Source organism: Oryctolagus cuniculus, chromosome 8, assembly GCF_964237555.1.
Source record: "Oryctolagus cuniculus chromosome 8, mOryCun1.1, whole genome shotgun sequence".
NCBI classification, from domain to species: domain Eukaryota; kingdom Metazoa; phylum Chordata; class Mammalia; order Lagomorpha; family Leporidae; genus Oryctolagus; species Oryctolagus cuniculus.
Window position 1 is genome coordinate 51,320,525 of NC_091439.1, and position 27,852 is coordinate 51,348,376.

At 38.5% G+C, this 27,852-nt stretch overlaps 1 protein-coding gene and 1 long non-coding RNA gene across 2 annotated transcripts in view; both read left to right on the forward strand.

Moving 5' to 3' along the window:
• CAMK2D (calcium/calmodulin dependent protein kinase II delta) overlaps positions 1-27,852 on the forward strand; it is a gene marked incomplete in the record, with an annotated part of 312,777 nt that overhangs the window by 161,137 nt on the left and 123,788 nt on the right.
• The window catches only part of LOC138843509 (uncharacterized), a 56,396-nt gene continuing 28,551 nt past the window's right edge, over positions 8-27,852 (forward strand). Inside the window, exon 1 of the long non-coding RNA XR_011378301.1 lies at positions 8-27,835. This is a non-coding gene — a long non-coding RNA (uncharacterized lncRNA). The remainder of the gene's footprint in view (positions 27,836-27,852) is intronic.

Below are 27,852 nucleotides of genomic sequence, written 5' to 3' on the forward strand. Positions count from 1 at the left end.
GTAAGTACACATATGTGTTCATTTATTTTTGTAACTATTTGAAGACCATTCTGAGTTAACTATAATTTTGTTATCTTAAGTGTTAAGTAATTCAGTATAACTTGTTTTAAATTAATAACCACCATAATATTTTAAAGTGTTCTTCAAGTAGCATTCAACTTTAATTTTTTTGAAAACAGGTGACTACTTGGCAGTGTTTTGCTTAAAGGTTGAATTAAGCTTCATAATAGAAACAGTTATGAGTCTGTGTCCTCCTGCAGTATCTATTGTGATATCATATGTGGTTCACAGTTTTACTCTGGGCAACAACAGATGATGGACTTGTTAAATTTTCCACTTAATTTTTAGAAATATGTATAATTTATTGTATTGTGTAAAAAGACTCAAGAAAGAAATTGGCATTACCAAAATTGAGGTTTATCAGAACTCTTAAGCTCAAATTTTGTCAAAGAATGACAGGAACATAATGACTCTTAGCAGGGACATAGTAAACTGGTCACACATATGGCTGGTAGGAGTTTAATAAGAACACATTTTCTGGAAATCATTTTGGTGCTACTTAGCAGAAGATTCAAAAATACCCAAAACTTTTGAAATGGAAATTTCAGTTTTAGGAATAAAGCCCATGGAAAATATATCATAAATTAGAATAAAGCCTTATTCTAAAAGTAATTGATTATATAATATTTTATAGTGGAAGGACAAAGACAAACTTAAGATCCAATAACAGAAAAAAAATCAATGGATATCTGCAGCACATTCGTTTAATGGACTACTCTGTAACATGTGGCATAGTGGATTGAGACACATCCCACATCCCAAATCAGAGGACCTGGTTAGAGTCTCAGCTACCCCACACTTTCAGTCCAGCTTCCTGTTAATGCACTTGGGAAATAGCAGATGGTAATCCAAGTACATGATTTCCTTCCACCTATGTGGTATCCTTGGCTCCTGGCTTCAATTTAGACTATGCTAGACTATTGCAAATGAATCAGCAACCAGAAGATTCTCTCTCTCTCTCTCTCTCTCTCTCTCTCCGTCATTCTCTGTCAATCTGTCTTTGAAAAAAAAAAAAATCAGTAGATCTTTAAGGAAATAACATTTTAATGTCATGTTCACAAAGAGTTTTGGAAGATAGGAAAGAAAAAATCATTTAAGGTAATATGAATATAAGTGTAGACTAATTCTAGGTTTGGTTAATTCAGCCTTTGAATAATATCATTCAAGAAACCATGTCCTGGGACAGACTTTTGGCCTACTGGTTAAGATGCCACTTTAGACACCAGAATCCCATATGCAAGTGCTTGGTCTCATGCAGTGGCCAGAGCTGGACAGTTCTGAATCCAGAAGCCAGAAGCTGGGAGTTACTTCTGGGTCTCTCATGTGCATACAGGGGCCCAAGCACTTAGACCATCCTCCACTGCTTTCCCAGTGCATAGCAGAAAACTGGATCAGAAGTGGAGCAGCTGGAACTCAAACTGATGCCCATATGGATGTACAGCACTGCAGGCCAGGGAGCACAGGCCTCAGATTGTATTTCTTAAAGAGTATCTTATTTGAATTTTATTTAGGCTCCTGAATGTATACATTCGTGTCTGCCAAACTTGGGAAATTTTTAGGCATTGTTCCTTTAAATACTTTTTGAGCCTCACCTGTCTTCTCTCCTTTTAGAACTATGATGACATTGAAAAGTAATTAAAAATAACGATTCATCTGTACATACCTTCTGAGAGACTCCTGGGAAAGGCTTTCTGTATTCTTTACTAAATTAAGCGAATGATAGGAATCACATACTTCACTTTATTTTTATGCACCATTTTTCAACTATTCACTACAATAATTGATGAAGAACATATAGAGAATACAGTTCACATGAACACAAAGTAAAATTTTCAACTACAGTGGATCATGTCTGTAGCATGGTATTTGGGTAATTAATGTCTCTGAACCCAAAGGAAACACTCAGTATTCCTGAGGTTTACATGTGATATGTAGTCATCTGAAACAGGCTGTGTCACACAGCTGAACCTCCCCTTCTAGAATGAAGAGCCCAGACTGTAATTATCCTTTATTGCTTACGAGAAGAGCTATCAGAAGTTCTTTTCAAAATATTTTGCCAGGAAGTGAGATCAATAAACTAGTAAAACACAATTCAGTAAAGCACCTGGCTTTACAGACAATTAGAAACAATGGATAGAAGTTTATATTTTCAGTGAATAAAAATAAGTAGCTTTTGAAAATGCACATTTTAAATATGCTTAAGAAAGTATGTTCTTAAAATATATCAATGAAATACTCAAAGGAAAATTGGAAGCTGCTTTGCCAATGAATGCCGAGATAAAGTAACTACTTGAATTCCTAAAGGAATTCTTGCGTTCCTCCTTTTGATGGTGGTTTTGGCGAGTGGTACTTGTGCATACTTCCTTTGGAATGTCAGCTATTCAAGATCTAATAGGAAGTTCTATTTTTATAGGTGCATTGAGTACTCATCTAATGGAATACTTTTCACTCTCTTAAAAGCAAAACAAAGGAGGTCATGAGTTCAGTGGAAGAATATTTCTTCTTGCTACTTTAAGTTTATATATTTTTTATTTAGTTATCTAAATACCATTTCAATTACAAAGCTTTAGTAGGCACTTTTGCAAATAAGCTCAGGAACCAGTAGGAAAGACCTTCCTGAAAGCAAATGCATCTTCACTGCAAATAATGAACTGCCCTACTTTTTTTGAAATCATTCCTCAAAGCTTTATGCCTAGCAGGGTTTTTAGGCACACCTCAGCAGCCCTGGGAGGCAAGAGAGGCTAAATTTGTGAAGATGTGGATTTTTCTGAAATCTAAGCCAAAAAAAAAAAAAATGAGGAAATGGAGCTAGAGTGTAGTTTCCAAAGGAAAGAGGCCACTAGGCAGAGACTTGGGCCTCGAAGGCAGATCCAGTCCATTTCTAGGTCTGCCGAGAAATGAGGCCTTGACAAAGACAATGTAACACCTGAATATCTGTGTTGGAGCTGGAAAACTGTTTTCCCTTTGCCCATATTAGGATCTCTGACTTGGCCCCAATAAATTAGATGACAGACACAGATTAAGAAGAAAAACAAACAAGTTTACTAATATGGACATCATGCCTAACAAAAGGAGCATGCTGAGATGAGCAACTCAAAAGTTGTTTATATAGCATCTAAACAAAAGAACAGAAAGTTTGTAGAAACTTAAAATAACAAAAGGAAAGCATGTTGAGTTTCTAGCAGGTTATGGAAAGGTAACTATGTGAGGCAAACTAATGACAGATAAGGGCTGCTTTTAGTGAAGGGTATAATGTGGATTTCTCAGGTGTAGGCCACGGGCTAATGAGGGTCTAGAGTTGTCTCCAGCATTAACTGTGTTCCTTCCCAGGGATCTGGGGGGTAGGGTTAAGGGGTGGAAAGTTTACAATTCATGACTTGCTTTCAGGGAAATAGGGGGGAGTACAGCGCTTTCCTTGTATTTGCTTTTTCTCAGTTGCTTTCAACTTAAAACAGTTCTTAAGACAGTGACATTTGGGATGATGTATTTTGTTGGGTTTCATTAGTGACACATATTTTGGGGACTGTATATGAGAGAAGATCTGTATTATTTGTATGTTGGGTGAATTCATATAAAGTACAGAAATATCAGCATTCTCTAAGCTTCTAGTATATGTATATTAGAATGTCACTGGGCTGATTTTTTGGTAATCTCTTTGGAAACTAAAATAGATAGATTATAATAAGTTTTATGAGAGTACCCTAACAATGACAATACATAATATTTAGTCTCAAAGCTATACAAAGCTACACATTAAGCATTTTCATCTTTTCAAGCTCCATCTTTCTCATACAAAAATGAGTCTGTGAGACTAGATGAAAAATGTGAGAAAAATGTGAGACTAGATGAAAAATGTGTTATACATTGTTCAGATCCTTTGTTGCGTGAGGCCAAACCACTGTTTTCTCAATTTGACATTTCTGGTAGAATTAAGGGAACTTCTGATGTCATTTTTAAATATTGGAAGATATATTAAAATTTTAAGTGATTAGAGAAGAATTCTATTTTTATATCAAATTACAAAAGAAAAAAAGACATTTTGATACATGAAGTACTTCTTTTCATTTCTCAGATTTAAAGTGTTTGTGTGTTGTGTCCCTGGATAAGAAATTCTATTCATCAAATACATAAAGGCTACTTATTAAATGATTTAGGGTAAAAAACAGTGTTTCTTGACTTTTTTGAATGAATTCCCCATTTTGATAAATTCAAAAAACAATGCCCTAAGAGAATCTGATGTGCTGTCTTCCCTTTTCCCATCTTACCATATTTTTATCAGCCAGAAAATGATGGCTGTGTTGAATATTTTGTAGTTATTTCTAGGAAAAATATTTTAATTGAAGTTATAATATTTACTTTTAAAAACTACATCCCTCTCACAAGTAAAGAGTAAATCAGGGGCTGGTGCTGTGTTGTAGTAGGTTAATCCTCCACCTGCAGCGCTGGCATCCTATATGCACGCCGGTTCTAGTCCTGGCTGCTCTTCTTCCAATCCAGCTCTCTGCTGTGGCCTGGGAAAGCAGTAGAAGATGGCCAAGCACCCCTGTGGGAGACCCAGAAGAAGCTCCTAGCTACTGGCTTCAGATTGGCCCAGCTCTAGCCGTAGCAGCCATTTGAGGAGTGAACCAGTGGATGGAAGACCTTTCTCTGTGTGTCTCCTCACTATAACTCTACCTCTCAAATAAATAAATAAAAAATCTTTTTGTTAAAAAAAAAAGAGTAAGTCAGACTCCATTTATTTTTCAGACAATATGGTTCAGAACGTGAATTAGATGAGTTCCAAAAATCTATGGAATAGGCCAAACATGGTAAAGTCTTTGAGTTACACAGGAATTTGGGAGGGGAAGCCAACATTCAGTCAGTCAGGGATGTTAGGAAACAGCAAGAACTGAAGCTGAGGGTAGGCCTGTTAGGACCTTGGAAATATTCTTGCATTGATCAAATATGGATTTTGTATTCACCTACTCTGCCAGGCACTGCAGATTAAAGAGTAAGTGAACAAGCTCTGTCTTTAGAATAACTAAAAGCAATCACCCGCTAGTTATGTTCATGACATTCTTTTATCTACTGAGTATTTGGTTACATAGCCAACAAGTTGGCAATATTAACAAAGCACACACAGATTGATGTAACAGTTTTCACAGTTTGAAAGCAGCTGTTGTGTGCCCTGGTCACTTGGGCATACACTTCTTTTGACAGGCAGAGTGGACAGTGAGAGAGAGAGACAGAGAGAAAGGTCTTCCTTTGTTGGGCATACACTTCTGTGGTTAGTAAATCTTTTCAGGTGTGGAGAGACTGGTTTCATTTCATAATACCTGTTACCTATTATTCGCCACAAATTTTATTATTCTTAAAAACCTAACTAGTTTAATATTTCATTTGATGTTTATCATTGTAACATTACATATAGCAAGCAGCAGTAGCAAAAAACAGTTTTCAAACTCAGATCAAAATGTGAAGACATGATATTGAAGGCTAGTGATTCTATCAGTGTATCCTAAAACAGTGTTTGATTTTTTTTTATTTTTGTTTTTCTGGAGGCTGAATATAATGTACCTGGGAGCAATGTTTTGGCATTTTGCTACTTGTGTTCTCTGAGCTTCCTGGAACTGAGTTTTGGTGCCTGATAATAATTATTTCAGCAAACTCCCAGTCATTACTGCTTTTTACATTGCTTTTGTCCCTTTCTCTCTCTTTTCTTCTGCTAGTCCCATTACCGTATGTTACACTTTTGGTAGTTATCCTGCATTTGTTGGATATTCTGTTCTGGGTTCGTTTGCTTTTGATTTTTTCAGTCATTTTTAACTTTGCTGCTCAGTTTTGAAATGTCTTAAATCCTCAAGCACAGAGATTCTTTTCTCAGCTGTGGCTAGTTTACTAATGAGTCTATCCCAGATACTGTTCATTTTTCTATTAAGTGTTTTTGGTCTTTAGCATTTCTTCTTGATTCTTAGAAGATTCCCCCTCTGTGTCACCCATCTGATCCGCTACAGTGTCTACATTTTTCAGTAAAATCCTTAGCATAGGCCAGCGCCGCGGCTCACTAGGCTAATCCTCTGCCTTGCTGCGCCGGCACTCTGGATTCTGTTCCTGTTGCCCCTCTTCCAGGCCAGCTCTCTGCTGTGACCAGGGAGTGCAGTGGAGGATGGCCCAAGTACTTGGGCCCTGCACGCCATGGGAGACCAGGGACCTGGCTCCTGCCATCGGATCAGCGCGGTGCACCGGCCACAGTGCGCCGGCCGCGGCAGCCGTTGGAGGGTGAACCAATGGCAAAGGAGTACCTTTCTCTCTGTCTCTCTCTCTCTCTGTCCACTCTGCCTGTCAAAAAAAAAAAAAATCCTTAGCATAATCATCATTGTTCTGTTTTTTTGGTTTTTGGTTTTTAATTCCTGGTCTAATAATCCCAATATTATAGCTGCTATATCTCTTTTAAAACTCTCTACGTTGCTTTTAGTATGCATTTGTTTATTTATATTTGTTATTTTGAAAATGGGGACATGATACCCTGGATCAAAAGAACTGTGCTAAAATAGACCTCCAGTAATGTAGTGACAAAGGTGTGGGAGAGAGGACACATTCTCCAGTCCTCTGATTAGATCTCCATACTTCAGTAAGCCCCTACCCCAAGTCTGATTTCCTCCAGTGCCTAAGACAAAAGCTGCATAGAAGTGCTCCTCCAGATTGGTTAGGCTCTGATTAAGCCTCAAGGAATTAGACTCTGTGAAAGTTGTTTTTGCTGAGAGCAGACCTTGTTGAGAACAGGATGGTTCCTTTTCTTGCCATGCTGCAAGCAGGAGGGGATTTTTCCTCTGAAAATCACTTCGAGGACCAGATCCAACTCTTAGAGATAAAACTCACAGAAGAGTGTGTGGATGAGGTTGCCCTAAGATTGGGTTCTCCTGGAGTTGATAATTTTTTAGTTTGTTCAGCTTTTTCCCTATTAATACAGAGTGAGAGCTTCTAAGCACCTTCTAGGCTGTACCAGAACAGTGTGTTCTTAAGTCTCAGTTAAAGACCTAAGCAATGTTTAGTTATATATAAATACAATTATTTATAAAATTCAGTTAGATCTAAGCAATCTTTAGTTATTTGCCAGAGGTCGGAAATTAAGATAGGAAGTTACAACATATAAGATAATGTTTGTCCTATGTGTTTCTCATACATTTTTGGTAGCTAGGACTGATAAATACTTGAAATGCTTCTCAAAAAACAACTGAGAGCTTTTAAATTTGATGTCCAGGATCATTAAGGAGGCTTACTACCTCTCCTGTTGAAACAGATTTTGAAAGGACAATATTCTTAAAAAGTTAATTAAATTTAAAATTAGGGATACTTATTAAATTGCTGCCTTCATAAGTAGATTCCTTTCAGCCCCTGAGTCAGATGGGTTTCCTTAAGAAAGTTTGAAATTGCTGTCTTGGATATTAATTGTCATTTTGGAGACAGTGTCTGTGGACTGTCAGTGACATTCTGCTATGCAGGAGAGTCTGGAAGAGTTACAGTTTAAAAGATGTTGGACTAAGTTTAGCACTCAGCTTCTTCAGTATGTGATGATATTTTCTTCCATGCACTCATCCATTTCATCTCTCAGCCTGAACTTTGTAGGCAGGAAGCCCAGCTCCTGCTGATCCCTGCTTACTTTTCACTTCTACTTGAGACACCCAAACTTGGCAGGGTCTGCTACTGGCTTGCAATTAATCTCCCCTCCCCTTCCAAGCTTTGGTTGGTACTTTAGACATTCTCTGCAAATAGATTTGCTATTATAAAACTTTCATTCAGTGAATGCTGATTGAGTGCTAATTATATGTGAAACTCTTTGCTAAATACTAAAGATGAAACCATGAATAAGGCATAGTCCCTGGCCACTAGGGGCTTCCAGCATTACAGGGACATGAGGCAATAAACCATGGTGAGTTCTAACAGTGTGCTCATGGGAAGGAAATGGTATCTAATAAGCACGGGACAAACACAAGGAGGAAACTCTACACTGAGATTTGTAAGATAAGTAGAATTCGTTTAGTCACAGCTTCTAACACCTCCTTGGGAAGTTCAGTAGAACCTCAGGTACAGAGGCACATAGGAGAGACTAGAAAATTTTAGAAATTTGAAGTCCAGCATAGATGAAACATTAAGTTTGAGAGTAGAAGGAGAGAACCATATGGCTCTGAGACTTGGGAAACAGAACAGGGCTAATTCCCAATGCATCTTCCAGATTTTATTCCTTGCACTAAAACCTGATCCTGAATTTTGAAAAAGAGAGTTAAGGGGAGTGATGTAATGAAATACAAGTTGGGGAACATATTGGCATCCTATTTTGAGGTGCTAGTGTTCGGAACTAAGCAGTGCAATGAGAATGAAGGAAAGTGGAAAGTTTTGAGAGTACGTTAAAGTGCTAGAAGTAACAGATATGATGATTAATTGGACCAAAATTCTTTTGTTGAAGACTTCTCTGTTTAAAATATCCCATTTCTAAAATAACCACAGTAATCTGATTAGAGAACAGAATATTTTATCCCTCACAATGCTTTGACTAGCTCATTGATACTTTGACTGACAACAGTTAAAACTGACATTTTATTAACATTCTGCAAACTCAGAAATATGTACTATTTCACTGTCCTTATAATATATGTGCATGTGAATTATGTAAAACACCTAAACAAAGTTAGATATGGCAATAAATCTAAGGAAGGTATGTGAATTTTTACCAATAAGCAAGTAATGAGAGAAAAAAAAACCTTTCTTTACTAACTAAAACAAGGATGTAAGCAGCACTTAAATACACTTGCCACTTAGTAAATGTCAGTTAAATAAATGACTTGGGTTATTAGACATTTTAAGTAAGTGAGAAAAGAACAAGCAATTGTTGAAAAATATCTATTGGATTTCCATGTATTAATTCTTCATGTATACATACACTTTGCTTAACATACACTCATAGTGTGTGATGTGTGCCAGTTTTCTGAGGTTGTGAAGGTAAGTAACTGAGGAGAGTTATTCTTTCCCTGTGGTCTGGATAAAACCTAGCAAAATTACAGATTTGTTAATTGATTTGATTTTCAAAGCCGGAACTGAAATATTTAAAGCACTAAGAATGGCTACTCCTGAAGCAGTTAAGGAGCTTGCATCCCATATCAGAGAACCTGGATTCGATGCTCAGTTTGGCACCTGACTCTGGCTTCTTCCACACGCAGACACTACAAGGCAGCAATAATAGCTCAAGTATTTGAGTTCCTGCCACACATGGGAGACCTGGATTGAGTTCCTGGTTCCCAGATTCGCCTGGCCCACTTCTAGAAGTTGTGATCATTTGAGGAATAAACCAATGGAACACAGCTCTTTCTGTCTCTCTCACTCTTTGTCACCCTCTACTCTCAAATAATTTTTCCTCTCTTTCAAGTAAATAAATAATTTTAAATGAATACTCTTGATTGACAGTAATCTTGTGATAAATATGGATTAATAAAGTAATTTCAATATGAATTACTTAAATATTAAATCTCTCTTTCATCATGCCTGTGTATCTGTCTATACATCTGTCTTTCCAGCTCACCTATCTACCTCTTTAGTCCCCAGTTCTCTAGCAATTCAGCAAGCCCTTTATATGTGTGTGTGTTTGACTATCATTGGTAACTGTTGGTATGACTATAATTTTAAGATTTCAATGCACAAGAATTTTTAAATGGGAATGTTTCTTTTGTATTAAAGAATATTTGAAAGAAATATTAAATGATTTTCATAAGTGTTTTTGGTCTTTGTAAATTTCTAATTCCAAATCAATAACCTGACATTAATCTTTTTGACAAACTTTGTTGAATGCTCAAAAAAGAAAAAAACTTTCAACATAGAATTTTTTAAAAAAAATATTTATTTATTATTTGAAAGGCAGAGTTACAGAGGGGCAGAAGAAGAGAGAGAATGAGTCAGAGAGAGAGGTCTTTCATCCACTGGTTCACTCCCCAGATGGCCGCAAAGGCCAATCCAAAGCCAGGAACCAGGAGTTTCTTCAGGTCTCCCATGTTTGCAGGGGCTCCAGCACTTGGGCCATCTTCCACTGCTTTTCCGGGCCATAGCAGAGAGCTGGATCAGAAGTGGAACAGCCGGGTCTTGAACCGGCACCCATATGGGATGTCAGCACTACAGGTGACGGCTTTACACACTACACCACAGCACTGGCCCCCAGCATAGAATTTTGAAGAAGATTATAAGTTATGTTCTTGTGCATTTTAATTCTTTGCTAATTTAATGCAGTGATGTATATTTACGACAAGTTTTATAGAAAGTAGGTTTTTTATCTTGGAGCATGATTTTCATTGACTTTCACTGAAATTTCATGTGTAGTGGAGCAGAGTAACATATATTAACAATTTTTTTGCTTTGTTTTTACTATTTTACTCTAAACCTATTTATTTTTATTTAATAGTCTGATGGTTCCCTTCACAAGAAATTAAAGCAATGTACTACAAAGTTAACATGTCTTTCTATATTATTGGATAGATTTCTACATATGTTTTATTTTTCTCAGTGTCTTGCTCACTTCTTAGTTAGAAGATGTTAAATAAACATTTAATGAGCAAAAATGATTCCTCATGATACTGTATTTGTTTATTCATTTGACAAATACATTTAGCATTTGCTATATAGTTGATACATTGTTGATTCTTGGAGCCCACACCCACAATGAATAAGATTTGTGTGCTTCTCTTCAGGGATTTGAAATCATTTATATATTCACTTAACATCATAAACATGTAAATGTTCAAAATACCAAAGAGGTAATTGGACTAAATCACATAGATAATTTCCTTCTACCTTTTTCTTAAAACTTTATACACACACACACACACACACATACACACATATGTGGCAGAGTTCAGAGAGAACAGAGAGAGAGAGATAACTTCCAACCACTGGTCACTCCTCAAATGCCCACAACAGCCAGGGCTGGGCCAGGCAGGATCTAGGAACTCCGTTGAAGTTTCCCAAATGGGTGGATGGAACCCATGTACTTGGGCCATCATCTTCTGCCTCCTGGGTTCATTTATAGGAAGCTGAATCTGAAGTATGTGGTAGCTGGGACTCAAACCAGCCACTCTGATATGGAATGCAGGCATTCCAAGCAGGGACTTAATCCAGGACACCACAATGCTCATCCTCTTTCTACTTTCTGTATTTTCTTTCTGTATATTTCTTTCTCATCTCCCAGATATATAAACATTGGAATGCTACAAAAACGTGATCCTAGAGCATCAAGTATTTTCTGCTTCCTAATAGTTTCATCTTGTATTATCTAGAATTTTGATTGTATTCCATCTATAATCTAATGATTCAAATTTGTAACTGCTGCTCAAATCTCTGTTTGAATTCCAGAATTGCACATTCTGTTGCCTTCACCATCTCCACTTGGATATCCAATTGGCATCTCAACTTTAAGGTGCCTTAAACATCTCCTCTTCTTCCTATAGTCAAGCTTACTCCTATTAGTTAGTGGGAACTTTTTTTTTATTTGACAAGTAGTTTGTTGCTCAGGCCAAAAAACTTGGAATAATTATTGACTCATTTCTTTCTCTTATATTCAATATCAGCTTCATCAGCAGTTCCTATTAGCTTCAAACCATATTGAGAATTTGATAAACATCATCATTTTTGTAGTACTACCTTGACCCTAACCAGTCTCATCTCTTGCCTATAGCATTGTAAAGGTGTCCCAGCTGGTCTCCCTATTTCTGGCCTCATCTTCCTGCAGTTCACTGTCAACACAGTAGTCAGAAAGATCATATATAAATCCAAGAGTATACCACTCTGTTCAAAACACTGCATTGCCATATAGCCTACTGTTCAATTCCTGTCCACTCAGCTCCCCACCACTTTCACCCTCCCACATCCCATTGCCTTCTTCTTAGCCTGGAACACGCTAGGTATTCCCCAGTGGAATGCATCTGTACTTCCTCTTCCAGAAACCTGCAGTTTACTCTTCCCTGTCTTCAGGGCTTGGATCCCAGGTCACCATCTAAATGAAGCTTTCCTTGCCCAACAAGTTGAAAAACTACTCTTTTTTATTCATTGATTCTTCCCTACTCCTTCTTTGACTTGTTCATTTGTTTATCATATTTCTTGGCACTTATTGCTATCTAATTTGCCATTCATTAATTAACTCATCTGGCTAATTATCTGTCACCCACTAGAATTCATGAATGCAGGAATTATATTTCTCTTTTGTTCACTTTATTAATATTCTACCTATAACAATATTTGTGCATAGTAGATGTCCAATAAACATTTTTTCATAAGAGCATATGAGGAATCTCTGGAGAGAATACAAAATTGTTTTGAAAAGAGTCGAGGAAGTCTTAAGTGGGTATTTTAGGTCTTCTATCTACTTGCTACAGTCATTGCCTAAGTACTAATGAAGTAGTATGCTCAGGATCAGGGAATTGATTTTTTAATCAAAAATGAAACTAGAAATTTAGTTTAGCCAAATATATATTGTGACATCATACATGTACATTAAGAAATAAAAGCAGTTATGCCTATGTGGCTAAAATAGATACAGTATTCTTAAACATTGTAATTAGGTTATACTTATATTCAAATACTGATTTTTATTGATTATTAGGATGCTTAATTAATTAAAGTATCAATATGTACCATCTACTTTGATTTATTTCTTATAGACATTTTAGTTATTTTTAGCCAAAAAGCAAAGGAGGAGATTTAATTACCATGAGAGCCTGATGCTGATGATAATTATTTAGGCCATTGAAATCATTCCCATCGTTCTGTTCCTCAGACCCACAAGGTACCAAGACTAAAGCATGCAATATACACATGGCCTAATACATTTGTTCAGTGGTTGCATTCTTCATTGGAGTCTTTGAGAAGAAAGACATTTTTGTTTGCGTTTTTAATCTCTTATTTGGAATTTGAAAACTGTTCAACCCTTTCCAGAAATGTTGACCCAACTGAGGCATTTTCATGGGAAATAAGAAGTATTTTCTGCCTGCTCATTCTTAAACAAAGAAACTATTGATCTGGATGAACAACATCATTAGTATTTGGTTTCTTGGCCTAGCATTAGTGATGATAGGGACATTTTCTGAGGCCATGCCTTACTGACAGTTGTAAAACCTAAAACAGTTGGGACTATGGGTAGAAGTGGAAAGATCAATAGAAGCCATGGTGCCTCAGGTCTCGCAATGTTGAGACACTTAAAATTTATGCCTGAAGTTTGGTAAAACTCTCTAAGTGGTAGTTACTGGTATTCTGGAGAAGGAAGAACACTTTCTATATATGCTGGAATAAAAAAAAAAAAAACTTTTTGCTTCACTATTAACTTTGTCTTGTTGGCCCCCTAAACATGTACCTTCTCTTTGGTTGTTTAAGTAGTCACCTTACCTAAGGAGAGTAGAAAAAGATTAAAAACAAAGACCCAGCTCTTCTTTTTGAGTGTTGAATTCTACTCTCCTAAATAGAAACCCATAGTATGTGAATAAACCACTCAAATAAAAAGACATGTACACAATTGAAATTTGCCTAGGAGAATGTTGTTAAACTGCCTTGCCAATATATTAAAAAGGAATTTTTATGGAATGTTTATGGAATGTTACGGGTTTTGTAAAACAATGTCTGATCTAAGTTAACATTTGTTAAGTATTTACTGTGAACCATCTTCCCAAACTATGACAGTGTATTAATATACACTGATGTACTAAATCTATAATGTGTGTAGTATTATGAATCATCTTTGAAGATGAAGAAATTGAGATGGAAGTAATTAATTGCTTTACCTGAGGCAACAGAGTAACTTACTGAGCTAGGAATTATCATTTAGATATGCCTGACACTGAAGACAGTTCTTTGAACCACTGTAAAATATTTCTTTATATTTCCTCTTTAGCAAAGCTTGAAAAGTAGAGTATTATATGTACTTGCTGTTAATTTTGGATGATTTGTTTTTACTTCCTTGTTCAGACCAAGTATTTACAGGGATGCAAATGGGGTTTCTTGAAATCTTTTATGTTTTTCAAATAACATCTGCCTTTTGCACCCTTCTTCCGTTTCATGGACCAAATCTTTTAACTACATGACCTGAACCTATAGCTTACAGAACAATTGATTACATCCCTTTATTAATGTAACCAGCAAATCTTCATAGAAAAAGACTTTTCTGTAAGCTTCTGGATGTTATAGACCCTTAGTCAAAAGAGAGGGCTTATGTGTTGAATACTGAGGAAAACCCTAGGTTTATGAAAGTTGATTCAAACCAAATCCAGATGGACCTACGCAGAAGGTGTTTGGATAATGGAGAATTAAGCTAAGCTCTACATCTTAGGCTGTTCTGTTACAAAGAAAAGTGAAACAAAACATTTGGAGCTAAAAATCACACAGTGAATTGATTTGGGGAACATTTGCTGGAAAGTAGTTTATAATAACATAAAATTCAGTACATTCTTCAGGACACTTTATACTACAAGGAGCAGAAATCCAAACTAAGGGCAGGCCTTTGGCCTTTGTCCCATATTAGAGTACCTGGGTCGGATCCCCAGGGCTAGCTCCTGATTCCAGCTTCCTGCTAATAAACCCCCTGGGAGGCATTGATGATTTCTCAAGGAATTGGGTACCTGCCACCCACATAGGAGACCTGGATTGATTTTGACCCTAATCCAGTCTTAGTTTTTGTAGGCAACTGGGAAGTGAACCCACAGATGTGAACTTAGTCTATCTAGCAAATAATTTAATAAAAAAAGAAAGAAATCTAAAAGAACTTCAGGCAAAAAGTTCATCAAATAACTAAAAAGTCTGTGGTTAGACCTTATTTCAAATGTTGCTCAAAGATATCCCAAGCTTGGCTGGCTATGGTTTATTCTCAGGAACATTTTCCAAATATGCTAACCCCAGCAGGTCTAGGTTTACTTTATTCTTAAAGTCTTAAAGTCTATTCTAAAGAAAGCCTCCTTTAACAGTAATTCCAACAATTGTACTAAAATTGACGTGTATAGGGGTATTCTAAAAGTTTGTGGAAATGTATATCATGAGAAAACTATGCTTGAATTTTGAAAAAATTTTATATGAAAATCAACTTTTAATTCTATTTTTACAAAAGAAGAAGTCTCCTTATGTTATCTATCCTTGAACTAATGAATTACTCTGACCAAGGGGATTACATACTAGATTGCATGAAGACCGTATGGGTCACAGTGAGGAAAAGGTAGTTTACCAAAGGAGAAAAGGGGTGTAGTTATATGAGAAGTAGTTGAAAGGCAGGCAAATATGACACAAGTCCACTACAGGCAGCTTAAAGTAATTGTCTACTAATCACACAAAATGCAAAATTGCCTTTGAAAGATAGTAACAGTGTAGCCAAAAGAGGGTAGTGTGGGAGAAGAGCAGCAAGACTACATGCTAGTTACACTTTTTTCTTGAACACAGTAACTTTGAACACTTTTTTCTTGAACACAGTAACTTTGAACACTTTTTTCTTGAACACAGTTTAATACTGGAAGCAATATTTAAAAGACACCTTTATAAAACAGGACCTAATTTTTTTTTAATTTTGTTTTCTAAGCATTGAAGTCTGTATGCTAATCTATATTGTAAATTTTAAGTCTTACTTATTTGGAATGAGTATTGTCACAAACTCAAATGGCTGACTACAGATTGCTGCTGAATGAGTTTTCCTCTCATGATATGACTTTCTGATTCAAAAGGTTAAAAAGAACACAAATGCATAAAGCACCAAAAAATTTTATGAAATCAGATAGACCTCTGAATTACCCTCTGTGTTATATATGATTTGTCACATAGAGTACATATGCGTATAAATACTCATTTACATATATGGATCTGTGTGTATTCCTGCATGTTTAAATACATGCACATAGGTTTTAAGGCTAAGGAAAGATATCTAGTGAGGTTTTAACATGAAAGTCTGAAATTTTTCATGTTTGATTATACCAAAATATAATCTTTTTGTTACTTTTTTAATATATTAGTCAATTACTAAGTTTTAAATTCAAACAATGCTTGTTCATTTTTTATTTATAGATAATTTAATGCACAAATAAGTAAAAATTTCAGTAGGTTTTATATCTTCTCCTCAAATGGATAAACTGTAGACTGTTCATTAAGAAATTGAACATGTCATATTTAACCAACAGTTGCTAAAAATAAGCTGTGAAGTCCCTGATTATATTGGGCCCAAAGTGAGATAATAAGAAGGACAGCACTCTTATGTAGGACCCAGATGAAAAGTGAGAAAATGACTGAACCCTATGGTCCCAAGCTTCAGCAGTGATCTGTGGATGGTGAGTGAAACCATCACTGTTTTCAATGGATCAATATGCAAAAGTGGATAAGGACTTAGAGGATTTTTTTAAATAAATGGTAAATAGTAAATATTGTTGTTGTTGCTCAGCTATTCTCCTCTTCTTTTGGAAATCAACACAGTTTATCTGAGTGACCTACCCTTTCCTGTTATGAATGGTCTGGAGAGTTTGCTCTACAGAGTGCCTCATTCTCCCAATTTTTAAAAAAGATTTATTCATTTTATTTTTATGTCAGAGTAAAAGAGAGAGAAAGAGACACAGAGTGAAGGGTCTTCCATCTGCTGGTTCACTCCCCAAGTGGCTGCAATGGTTCTGGCTGTGCCAGGCTGAAGCCAGGAGCCAGGAGTTTCATCCAAGACTCCTGAGTGGGTGACAGGGACCAAAGCACCTGAGCCATCTTCCACTGCTTTTTCCAGGCCATCAAGCAATAAGCTGGATAGGAAATGGAGCATATGGAACTCGAATTGGCATGATTTGGGGATGTAGGCGTTGGCGTCACAGGTGGCAGCTTTACCAGCTATGCCACAGCACCAGACCCTTGTCCTCCTTTTTCTAAGGAATGGGCTCAAGACTTGAACTAGGCCTGTCAGGTACACTTTTTTCTCTGAACTTGAAACTAAGCAAAGTGTTGAAAGGATTGAAAATGGAAGCAGTGAACTTACTATGGTGGAGTAGCCTCAAAGATCCCACCAGAAACCAGGATGCATCTCTGATTCATGACATGTGAGCCTGCTTCTTCAGGCTTCCATTTGATTCTGTGAGCTGTCCCATGGCCTGCCAATAAACCCCTTTATTTCTTGGGTAAACCAGATTTGATTCCTATGACCTACAATAGAAAAACTCCAGGTAAAACAGAAGGAAAATCTGAGGGAAGAGATGAAAATAGAAGTGAAAAGGGAAGAAAAGAATAGGTAAACTGAGGATAGAAAAGGAAAGAGAAGAGGATTAAGTCCTCAGCTGTCAAGTCTCAAGGGACTACAGATCGAGTATCTCTTGTCCAAAATGCTGGGATTGGCAGTGTTTCAGATTTTATATGGTTTCCAATTTTGCACTATTTGCATGTATTTCACTTGGCGAGCTTCCCTAATTAGAAAATTCGAAATCTGAAGTTTTTGAGTATTTTATTGACACAATGAGATACTCAACATGTATCCTTCTTCTTTTCTCCAATAATGATGCTTCAGCTTCTAGATTTACTCATATCCATATCAGTCAGGGATACAGGATTCAAGCCCCACAGCCCACCTGCTTAGATTCAACTCCTGGTGCTGTCAGCTACATCCAGTTTGACTTGGGGTAAATTTTTAAATTTGTTTACTCATTTATATTTTATTTATTTGAAAGACAAAGATTTTCCATCAGCTGGTTTACTCCCCAGATGCCCACAACAGCCAAGATTGAGTCAGGCTAAAGCCAGAAGCTTAGAACTCAATCCAGATCTCCCCCAAGAGTGGCAAGGACTCAACTATTTGAGCCATCACCTGATGCCTTCCAGACTGTATATTAACAGGGAGCTGGAATTGGAAGCAGAGCCAGAACTTGATCCCAGCCACTTCCATATGGACTCACGGCATTCCAAGCAGCCATCTTAACTGCTACACCAGATCACCACCTTGATTCTGCACAACCTGCTTGGCCTCTCAGGGCCTCAATTTCCTAGGTTGTTAAAAAAACTAAGCCTACCACATATCTTCTAAGATTGAACCAAATGATTTGCTTGATATCAAACTATAAAATAGCACCAATATCTAACTTCTAGGATTACTATAAGAACCAAATAATTTGGTTAGTATAAAATTGAACAGAAGTTTGACAGAGAATAAGTACTTGTAAGCCTGAGCTCTGTGTAGAAAAAAAAGGTGGGGGATGGGGGCTTTAGGGGCCAGAATGTGACATAGCAGGTAAAGCCACTGCCTGCAATGCTGGCATCCTATATGGGCACCGGTTCAAGTTCTGGGTGGTCCACTTCTGATCCAGCTCTCTGCTATGGCCTGGGAAAGCAGTAGAGGATGGCCCAAGCCCTTGGCTTCTTGCAGCCGGATGGGAGACCTGGAAGAAGCTTCTGGCTCCTGGACTCAGATCAGCCCAGCTCCAGCCGTTGCAACCAATTGGGGAGTAAACCAGGGGATGGAAGACCTCTCTCTCTCTGCCTCTTTTTTTCTCTCCGTGTAACTCTGCTTTTCAAATAAATAAGTAAATATTTAAAAAGAAAGAAAGAAAAAGGGTTCTGTTATATCTGCTTCATTCATAGCTTACTGTTTTGGTAAATAAATGTTTATTGAATGCCTAATATGTGATGCTTCTGCTCTAGGTGCTGTAGGGAATACAAGGATAAATAATGCACTGTTTGTTCTGTCAGAATGCTCACATTGTGATTTTGGTAGTCGATGCAATTAATATAATACAAGACACAAAGAGATTATAGGAAATGTGCAAGTGAACCCTGGGAGTTTGGAGAGAATAAAGTTTTTTCCAACTAGAGAATAAGAAACTACATCACCTGTACTTGGTCTTTAAGTATGTATAAACTTTCACAAATAGAGAAAATAGAAATTCTAGTTGGCAGTTGTTGCAAGCATGAGAGGAGCTGAGATGTATTTTATTTGGATTATAATAAATCACCTGCTTTTATTGAAGAAGCCCTTTTGCCCTCTTCATCTGGAATAATGAGGATGTCTACCAACTAAGAGCATGCCTCTCCTATGTTTTCTATCCCCATCATCATGCTGTGGAACCCCAAAATGTGAGTCCACTCACCCAATGCACAGCAAGTGAAATCACTGACCTCAGTATGGTGGGAGAAGGTAGGTTTTTATTGCACAGAGCAAGGAGCCAATCAGCTGTCATTAGGCTTCTGTCTTCATACCAATCAGCTGTCCTTGAGGTATTAGAGATAAAGCTTCTTGTAAACTGAAGTTGGATTTAAGAGGTGTTTGCTCAGCTCATGTGCATATCTCTGGTTGACTTGCAGTGTCCTGCTTTGATGGGCTGGCAATATGATGTTCTGGGAATGTTGATGATGGCAAAGTGGGCCTCAGTCAGTCAGGTGGCAGCTGCCTATTGCTTGGAGCATGCAGTTTGGGGAAGGGGCAGATGGGAACAACCCTCAAGATAAGACTGGTCATCAAAATGTTATCTATAGGGGATTTGAATGACCTCATATATCCTGTTAATTAAGGACTCTGTGAGGCAGGCTGCACCAATACCTCCATTTAGTGAATTAATCTTAGTAAAAACAGAGTTAAGAAACTGTAGGTTAAGAGAGGGAGGCGGGAAGACCATGGAAGACTCTGTCCTGTTATCTAGTATGTTCATCAAAGGTACAATATAGAGGCTCCGTTTCAATCAGGTATGAAGACAGAAGCCCAAGAACATTCCCTGCCTCCATCCTACAAGTCACACAGCTTTAGTTCTTTGAAGCCATGTCGCATCACTTCATTATGCCCTTCTAGCCCTGCTTGTGGCAATTGCGTAAGGATCCCTAAACTCTCAGGCCACTCCTCATCCCCCACATTGTACCCACCCAAGGGTTTCCTACAGCCTTACTATAATACTGAGACCTTCAGATCCCAAAATGCACATTCCAGTGAGCTATGAAAGACTGCAACAATTCTTGACCTGCATGTTAATAGAGCATATGTGGTGAGGAGTACATGAGAACTCTTGTTATTACTATCCCACAAGTTTTATTTTGTAAAGTTGAAACTATTCTGAAATAAAATGTAAGGAAGAGAAGGAGCATCTTTCTACAGACATTGGAAAAATTGCTAGATACCCAGGTGTACTCTTTCATTGTGTTGAATTTTATAATATAAATACATGAGTCTGATTTCTCCATATCCCAAGCAATGATTAGGCTTTGAAAGAGTAGTTTAGGTTTTCAGTTCTGTAAAGGCATGTGTACCATGTGCCATTGAGCAATGGTGACTCTAAGTCAGGAATTTCAGGCTGTATATGCTGTGCATTGAACCATAGGTGCATTAGTCTGCAATGGGAATACAATACATGCCCAGATAAGGTAAATCTCCATGAAGGAATCTGAGTTTCATAACATCCAGGAAAAAAAAAATTAACAGATAGCTGGTTATATGAACAAGTTAAAATATTGTGTCTTTGTAAGTGCATTTTGCTTGTCCTTGTGTCTTATATGTTTAACTGTAGCAAGGTAAACTAGAAATTTCATGTTTTCCAAATTTCAGTTTCCTCATTTTCCATTTCAGCCATATGTGCATTAAAGAGTAAGGATTGTTTAGATTCTTTTAATGTTACCAGAGGCATGTTGGTCCTGGGCAGAGTTACCCAGAGAAATCCTGCTGCCTCATCTTTTAGAGGAGTTGAGTTTCATAGTATGTGATATGCCCATTTTTACTAGCTGAGTGCAGTTATGAGGTGCTACAGTGCATTTCTAAGTAGCATTTAAATAGGAACACTCATCTGTTATCCTAGGAAGCAGTTATTTCTGGTTTTAATTTCTTCTTAGTGAAGTCTGTTATTACAGAGATTGATATCAGGAGAGTTTAGTATTTTTTATAGGATAGCTTCAGCATAGTCAGGTGATAGATGAGACTTGTATTCAATTTCTTAACTTCCATTGCTTTGTGGTCCATGTAGGCTATCTGTTGAACAATGTGCATCGGAATTCACAGCTCTGGGAAATTGTTGTTTAAAACCTGTGGAACTTTTCAACAAACTGGGTGGAGGCTCAGGGGTGACACTAAAGATAAAGTTTAGCATGGCACCAATTTAAAATTAGAAGCCTTCAATGAAAGACGAGACCTGTTTTAGGCCACTTGGTGAGCCCCACCTTTTAAAGGCAGGATTTGACTCCGCTGAAGAGCTGAGCAGTCACGGGAGGACAGACTGTCTGTGCCCCAGTAGGGAATGCCTGCCTTCCTATTTGCTGTGTGACAGTGTTAAATAAAGCTGTGACCTTTGATTATCTCCCAAGTATTTCCACCCCTCCACTGGCAGAGTGCCATGGGATAGTGCATATTTATGAGCAAGCTGTGGTCTAAATTCAGACATTGTGTAAAGCCATTAACAAGAATTTACTGTATGTAATGTACAGAGTTTCCTCACCTGAAAGGTTTGTCTGCCAGTCCCTAGATTAGAGAACTCTTGCACATGACACATTTCATGATGTCCTCCTCAAAGTAGTCCCTTCAGTATTTCTTCTAACAGCAACTTCAAGGAGACTATATGTAAAAATAGCCTCTATTTTCTGTTTTTCATGTTACGTTCACTCAAGTCCTTGTGTCAATAATAATGTTGATCCTAAGTCATAGTAGCTTATTAGTTTGCTTTTTGAAAGTGAAAAGTTTTGAAATTTTTTAGTTCTGTATTAATGATGTAAATGTTCTCTGTCTTGGTCATATGTGATTGTATGATTTTTCAAAACTCATGAAACTATACAATAAAAAGGGTGAACTTTGTTATATGTAATTATACTTCAATAATATATATACTTTTAATTAAGTATAATTAAAAGCATGTGTCATTGATTTAATACTCTTACTTGCTTTATGATATATATGCAAATTTCCTTCCTACTTTTATCCTATTCTTGGAGAACAAAACATCCCACTCACAATGCAGAGAGAGCCACCTTGAATGTCACATGATTCTAATGTTACAGATACAGCTTATTGGATCAGATATGGACACCTAACTGGTTAACCTGGACTTGGCATGAAGACCCATAATGAAGTTACAAATTTGAGCCCAGAGTCAGGGCCAGCGCCGTGGCTCACTTGATTAATCCTCCTGTGGCACTGGCATCCCATATGGGTGCCGGGTTCTAGTCCCAGTTGCTCCTCTTCCGGTCTAGCTCTCTGCTGTGACCTGGGAAGGCAGTGGAGGATGGCCCAAGTGCTTGGGCCCCTGCACCTGCATGGGAGACCAGGAGGAAGCACCTGGCTCCTGGCTTCAGATCAGCACAGTGCCGGCCATAGCGGCCGTTTGGCGAGTGAACCAGCAGAAGGAAGACCTTTTTCTCTGTCTCTCTCTCTCACTGTCTATATCTCTACCTGTCAAATAAAAAACAAAAAAAAGATTTGAGCCCAGAGTCAAAAATACACTCTCTGAAAGCCATGATCAAATGAGAGTTAGGGGAGCTGCCTAAGTTTCAAAAGGTATGCAAAAGTAGTCAGCAATGAGAAAGAGAACTTCAAAAGCTTCATGGGAAATGGAATTGCAAGCTAAGTTTACTTTGGTTAGAAAAAGCTTTAAAAATCCATGTATTCTCTTTTCATGATATTCATATTCCACAAACTTTTTGAGGATTTCTCATATACATCAGATACATTTTAGATTTGAATTATTTTTCAAAATGTCTTACTAGAGTAATAGCCATATTTAAGGAAATATAGTACATTTTATAGAGCTAGTACTAAATTTAATTATTTCATTGTATACTATAAATGTTGATACATATTTGCACTTTGATAAAAAGTGCTTATTATGTTCATGTGTAGATATGAAAGATTCCCTTATAGAATACTCACCCAGTAAGACACCAATAGAATGTCCCAAAAATTAAAGATCCAAGCCAACAGGTGGCAAGTTACTTATGGAGTATCAAATGTGTTATTCTCTATTGCTTGTTTAATTGAATAATTATGTCAAAGAAATTTGAATGAAAGGGCTTAATTACTGAAGTCATGGCATTAGCCTTTAAAATAGAACAAAATAAAGAGGCAATCACCACCATGTTTTTGACAATCATATAGTATCTTCCTTTGGGGAGCCTGGGAAATAGAAAGTAAAGAAACTAAATAGATATTTAAGCTGTCATGCCAGTAATTGTGGTCTTAAATATGTAGGATAAGAAACTGCTGGATAAAAAAGCTAGTCCATGCTCTCAACTTTCAGTATTGGGATGGGAAACCTGTAGTTTTGGAAGTTGATTTTTCTGAATACTGACCGTATTCAGTAAATATTTTAATTAATTTCTTTTCTGGTTTCTAATTGCATTCCATTTGAAAATGTCAGCCTTTTTCAAATATGCTAAGGGAAGATTTCCATAAGGAATAGGAGCATCATGTTGCTTTGAAAGAAGTTGTAATTCCAGAGAAAAGGAACAACCAGGCCAGGGAGAGTAGCAACAATTCTGGAAAGATTCACCCATTTTTTTTTTTTTTTTTTTTTTGACAGGCAGAGTGGACAGTGAGAGAGAGAGAGACAGAGAGAAAGGTCTTCTTTGCCATTGGTTCACCCTCCAATGGCCGCCGCGGCCGGTGCGCTGCGGCCGGCGCACCGTGCTGATCCGATGGCAGGAGCCAGGAGCCAGGTGCTTTTCCTGGTCTCCCGTGGGGTGCAGGGCCCAAGCACCTGGGCCATCCTCCACTGCACTCCCTGGTCACAGCAGAGGGCTGGCCTGGAAGAGGGGCAACCGGGACAGAATCCGGCGCCCCGACCGGGACTAGAACCCGGTGTGCCGGCGCCGCTAGGCGGAGGATTAGCCTAGTGAGCCGCGGCGCCGGCCTAGATTCACCCATTATAAATGACTTGTGTTGCCATTCCTGTCTATAGGAAGACTTCTCATTTTTGCTCTTACCTCCATAACCATTCAATCGAGTATATGTTTTAAACTGGCCTTTTATTATATCAGTTTTAGAGAGGTGAGAAAGTAGGTTGTTGATACACATAATTCAGGCTGATTCCTGTTCTGTATAGTTTATTTTTTACTTCTTCCATAGTTAAGAGCTATTCCAAGCTTATTAGAACAGAGTTTTTATTTTCTATGATATCCTTAAAAGCAACTTATTACTTAAAATGGAGCCCAGATATTCTAACAAAGAATCCACACTACAACACCAAACTGTGCAGACCTCTCCACCTTCCCTTGAGCTTTACAAAGACGGCAGGATTGTAAAATGCTCAGCTGTCGGGAGCTTAGAGTATGTGTGCATTGGGATGGCGGTGGATACGTATTTATAATAGAGATTCAAATAAGATGCAATTTATGATTCTATTTTAGAGGTTTTTTTATGTTTCTTTATGTTTCTGTACATTAATTTCCTTTCATGAGCTTACAAATGTGATTACACAGGGATTATATCTGATTGATGTTTTTCTGATATTAATGATGACTATTTCTGGCTTTTGGATTTGGGATAGTTTTTTCTTTTTCTTTTTGCTTTCATTTTTGTGCTTTTCTGCAGTGTTTGAATCCCTTTTACTGTGCATATCTTATTTTTTCAAAAATAATTGAGTGATTTTAAAAATGGAAGCAGGGCTGGCGCTGCGACTCACTGGGCTAATCCTCCGCCTTGCGGCACCGGCACACCGGGTTCTAGTCCCGGTCAGGGCGCCAGATTCTGTCCCGGTTACCCCTCTTCCAGGCCAGCTCTCTGCTGTGGCCAGGGAGTGCAGTGGAGGATGGCCCAAGTACTTGGGCCCTGCACCCCATGGGAGACCAGGAGAAGCACCTGGCTCCTGCCTTCGGATCAGCGCGTTTGCGCCGGCCGCAGCATGCCGGCCGCGGCGGCCATTGGAGGATGAACCAACAGCAAAGGAAGACCTTTCTCTCTGTCTCTCTCTCTCTCACTGTCCACTCTGCCTGTCAAAAAAAAAAAAAAAAAAAAAGGGCCGGTGCCGCGGCTCACTAGGCTAATCCTCCGCCTAGCGGCGCCAGCACACCAGGTTCTAGTCCCGGTCGGGGCGCCGGATTCTATCCCGGTTGCCCCTCTTCCAGGCCAGCCCTCTGCTGTGGCCAGGGAGTGCAGTGGAGGATGGCCCAGGTGCTTGGGCCCTGCACCCCATGGGAGACCAGGAAAAGCACCTGGCTCCTGGCTCCTGCCATCGGATCAGCGCGGTGCGCCGGCCGCAGCGCGCCGGCCGCGGCGGCCATTGGAGGGTGAACCAACGGCAAAGGAAGACCTTTCTCTCTGTCTCTCTCTCTCACTGTCCACTCTGCCTGTCCAAAAAAAAAAAAAAAATTGGAGCAGGCAGAAAGGAAGCTAACATATTAACCGGACAAAGCTTTGGAGGCTAAGATTATAGATTTTCATTATTTTTAATGTATTGTTTAAATTACCAAAAATAAAAATGTCAGAGGCTATGTGCTGTAATGCACTGAGTTAAACAGCCACTTGGGATATCTGCATCCCATATCTCAGTGTCTTGGATCAAATCCCTCCTCTGCTTCCCATCTGGTTTCCTGCTAATACACTTGGCAGGCAGTAGATGGATGATGGCTCAAGTACTTGGGTCCCTGCCACCTATGTGGAGGACCTGGATAGAGACCTGACTCTTGGCTTCAGCCTGGCATCTATGCTCCAAATGTTATGAGCATTTGGGATTGAACCAGTGGTTGGAAGTGTTACTGGACCCAGGTTCTTTGGCTCAATCACAAATAGGTATTGACAAGAGGCCAGTGTGCCACTCAGACAAAGTGTATTGTGGAGTATGCTCCAGCACAAGACAGGTAATACACCATGTGAGCTGAACAGGTACTTTTCTTGAATTGCGGAAGTGTGACATTTCTTTTTTGGTGCTCAGCCTTTCAATCTGCACTGGGCCTGGAGTTCTGGCTTGCCCTCCTCAGCACACAGCATTTCAACTTGTACCTGCTAGGTGTTCTGCACAGGTGGTGCACACAACACACTCAAAATGGCAGTATTGTTCATTACTGCCACCCCAGAAAGATAATGTATGGGTTCTAATGGGCTATTCTGGGCACGGATGCAGATTAGGGAAGTCCCTAGCAGGTAGGAAGTCTTGTGGTTAGGATCCAGAAGCTCCTTACTCCTGATTGTTTTTGAGCTGAAGATGATACATAGTTAAGTCCAGAGGGGCTTGATTTAGTGTATCTTCCTTCTGTCCTGTCTCAGAAGATCTCTCTCTCTCTCTCTCTCTCTCTCTCTCTCTCTGTGTGTGTGTGTGTGTGTGTGTGTGTGTGTCACTCCTTGTCTCTGTATCACTCTTTCACATGAGTAAATACATAAAACTTTAAATAAAAATGTTAAAAATACTTAATAATTGATGGCTAGTAATCGCCCTACCTTAGCTAGAAGATACTTATTAGACCTACTAGGCTTCTCATAAGTAAAAAGAGCAATTTACTTTGTTTTAAATTTCCACTCATTAGGAATTTGGTTAACAAGAACTGTCTTTACATAACTAAAATATTTGTCATAAAACATTTACGTTACCTCATTAACTTTATTCTCTCAAATTCTCACTCAAAACACATTTGACTGTCATACATTTTTAAAGGTTTTGTGATCTAATATCTAAGTCCTCAGACAGTTAGAAGCTGGGAATTTAAAGGGAGCAATACAGATCAAAGAATATGAGAAGGCAGAAAGACTGATTCCAGTAACAAGAGCTGACTCCTTGACTCAAAGAGAAATAAAGGAACACTTAATGAGGGGGGAAAAAACAAAGAAACAAAGCTAGATAAATGTGGCTTGAAATTATAGATTGGTATGGGGACAGATACGTTCTTTTCTTTTTTTTTTTTACAACATCCTTGAGAATCATTTTAAATGACTTTAAAATATTTTACACTTTAGATTTTCCACTAATCAGAATTGACTTTACTTTTAAGTAGTCTAAATTTTATGTATTTAAAGATATTATGTGTGTGTATGTGTGTATGTGTATACACCTCATTAACTGTCTTTTTTTTTTTTATTTGACAGGTAGAGTTATAGACAGTGAGAGAGACAGAGAGAAAGGTCTTCCTTCCATTGGTTTACTCCCCTAATGGCTGCTACGGCTGGCGCTGCGCCGATCCGAAAGCCAGGAGCCGGGTGCTTCCTCCCGGTCTCCCATGCGGGTGCAGGGACCCAAGCACTCAGGCCATCCTCCACTGCCCTCCCAGGCCACAGCAGAGAGTTAGACTGGAAGAGGAGCAACCGGGACTAGTACCCGGCACCCCAACCAGGACTAGAACCTGGAGTACCGGCGCCGCAGGCAGAGGATTAACCAAGTGAGCCACGGCGCCGGCCAACAGATGTGTTCTGTTTTTGTTTATTTTGTTTGTTTTTTTGTTTTTGACAGTGAATAAGTTAGTGAAGTATAATAAAAACGATGTACCTGGAGGTCAGGTGGGCATCTTGGGAAGCAACTAAGAGCCCAGGCTGAATTCAATCTGAAGTTTTTATTGGTATGGGCCCATTTCTACCCCACCCCCTCCTCATGCCGCTTCCCTCTTCTGGAATATTGCTTGGTGGAGGGCTTTTTGGGAATGGGTTTCAAGAAATTCCACTTGGGGATTTGTCAGCACAATGTTGTTGGACATAAGAGCTGCCCCCAGTACAGGACTGGGAATATTCTCCTACTGGGAGCTGCCTAAGAGGTTATAGGATATGGGCAAGAATTTTGATGTATAAATGATGGGCTGCTTCTAAGGCATCCTTCTACCCTTATTCAACTGCATCAACTTCCTATTTTTGTTCTTTGGTCCCTCTCTCCCATTTCTTTCTAATATTTCCCCTTTCTTGGTCCCTCTCTCCCATTT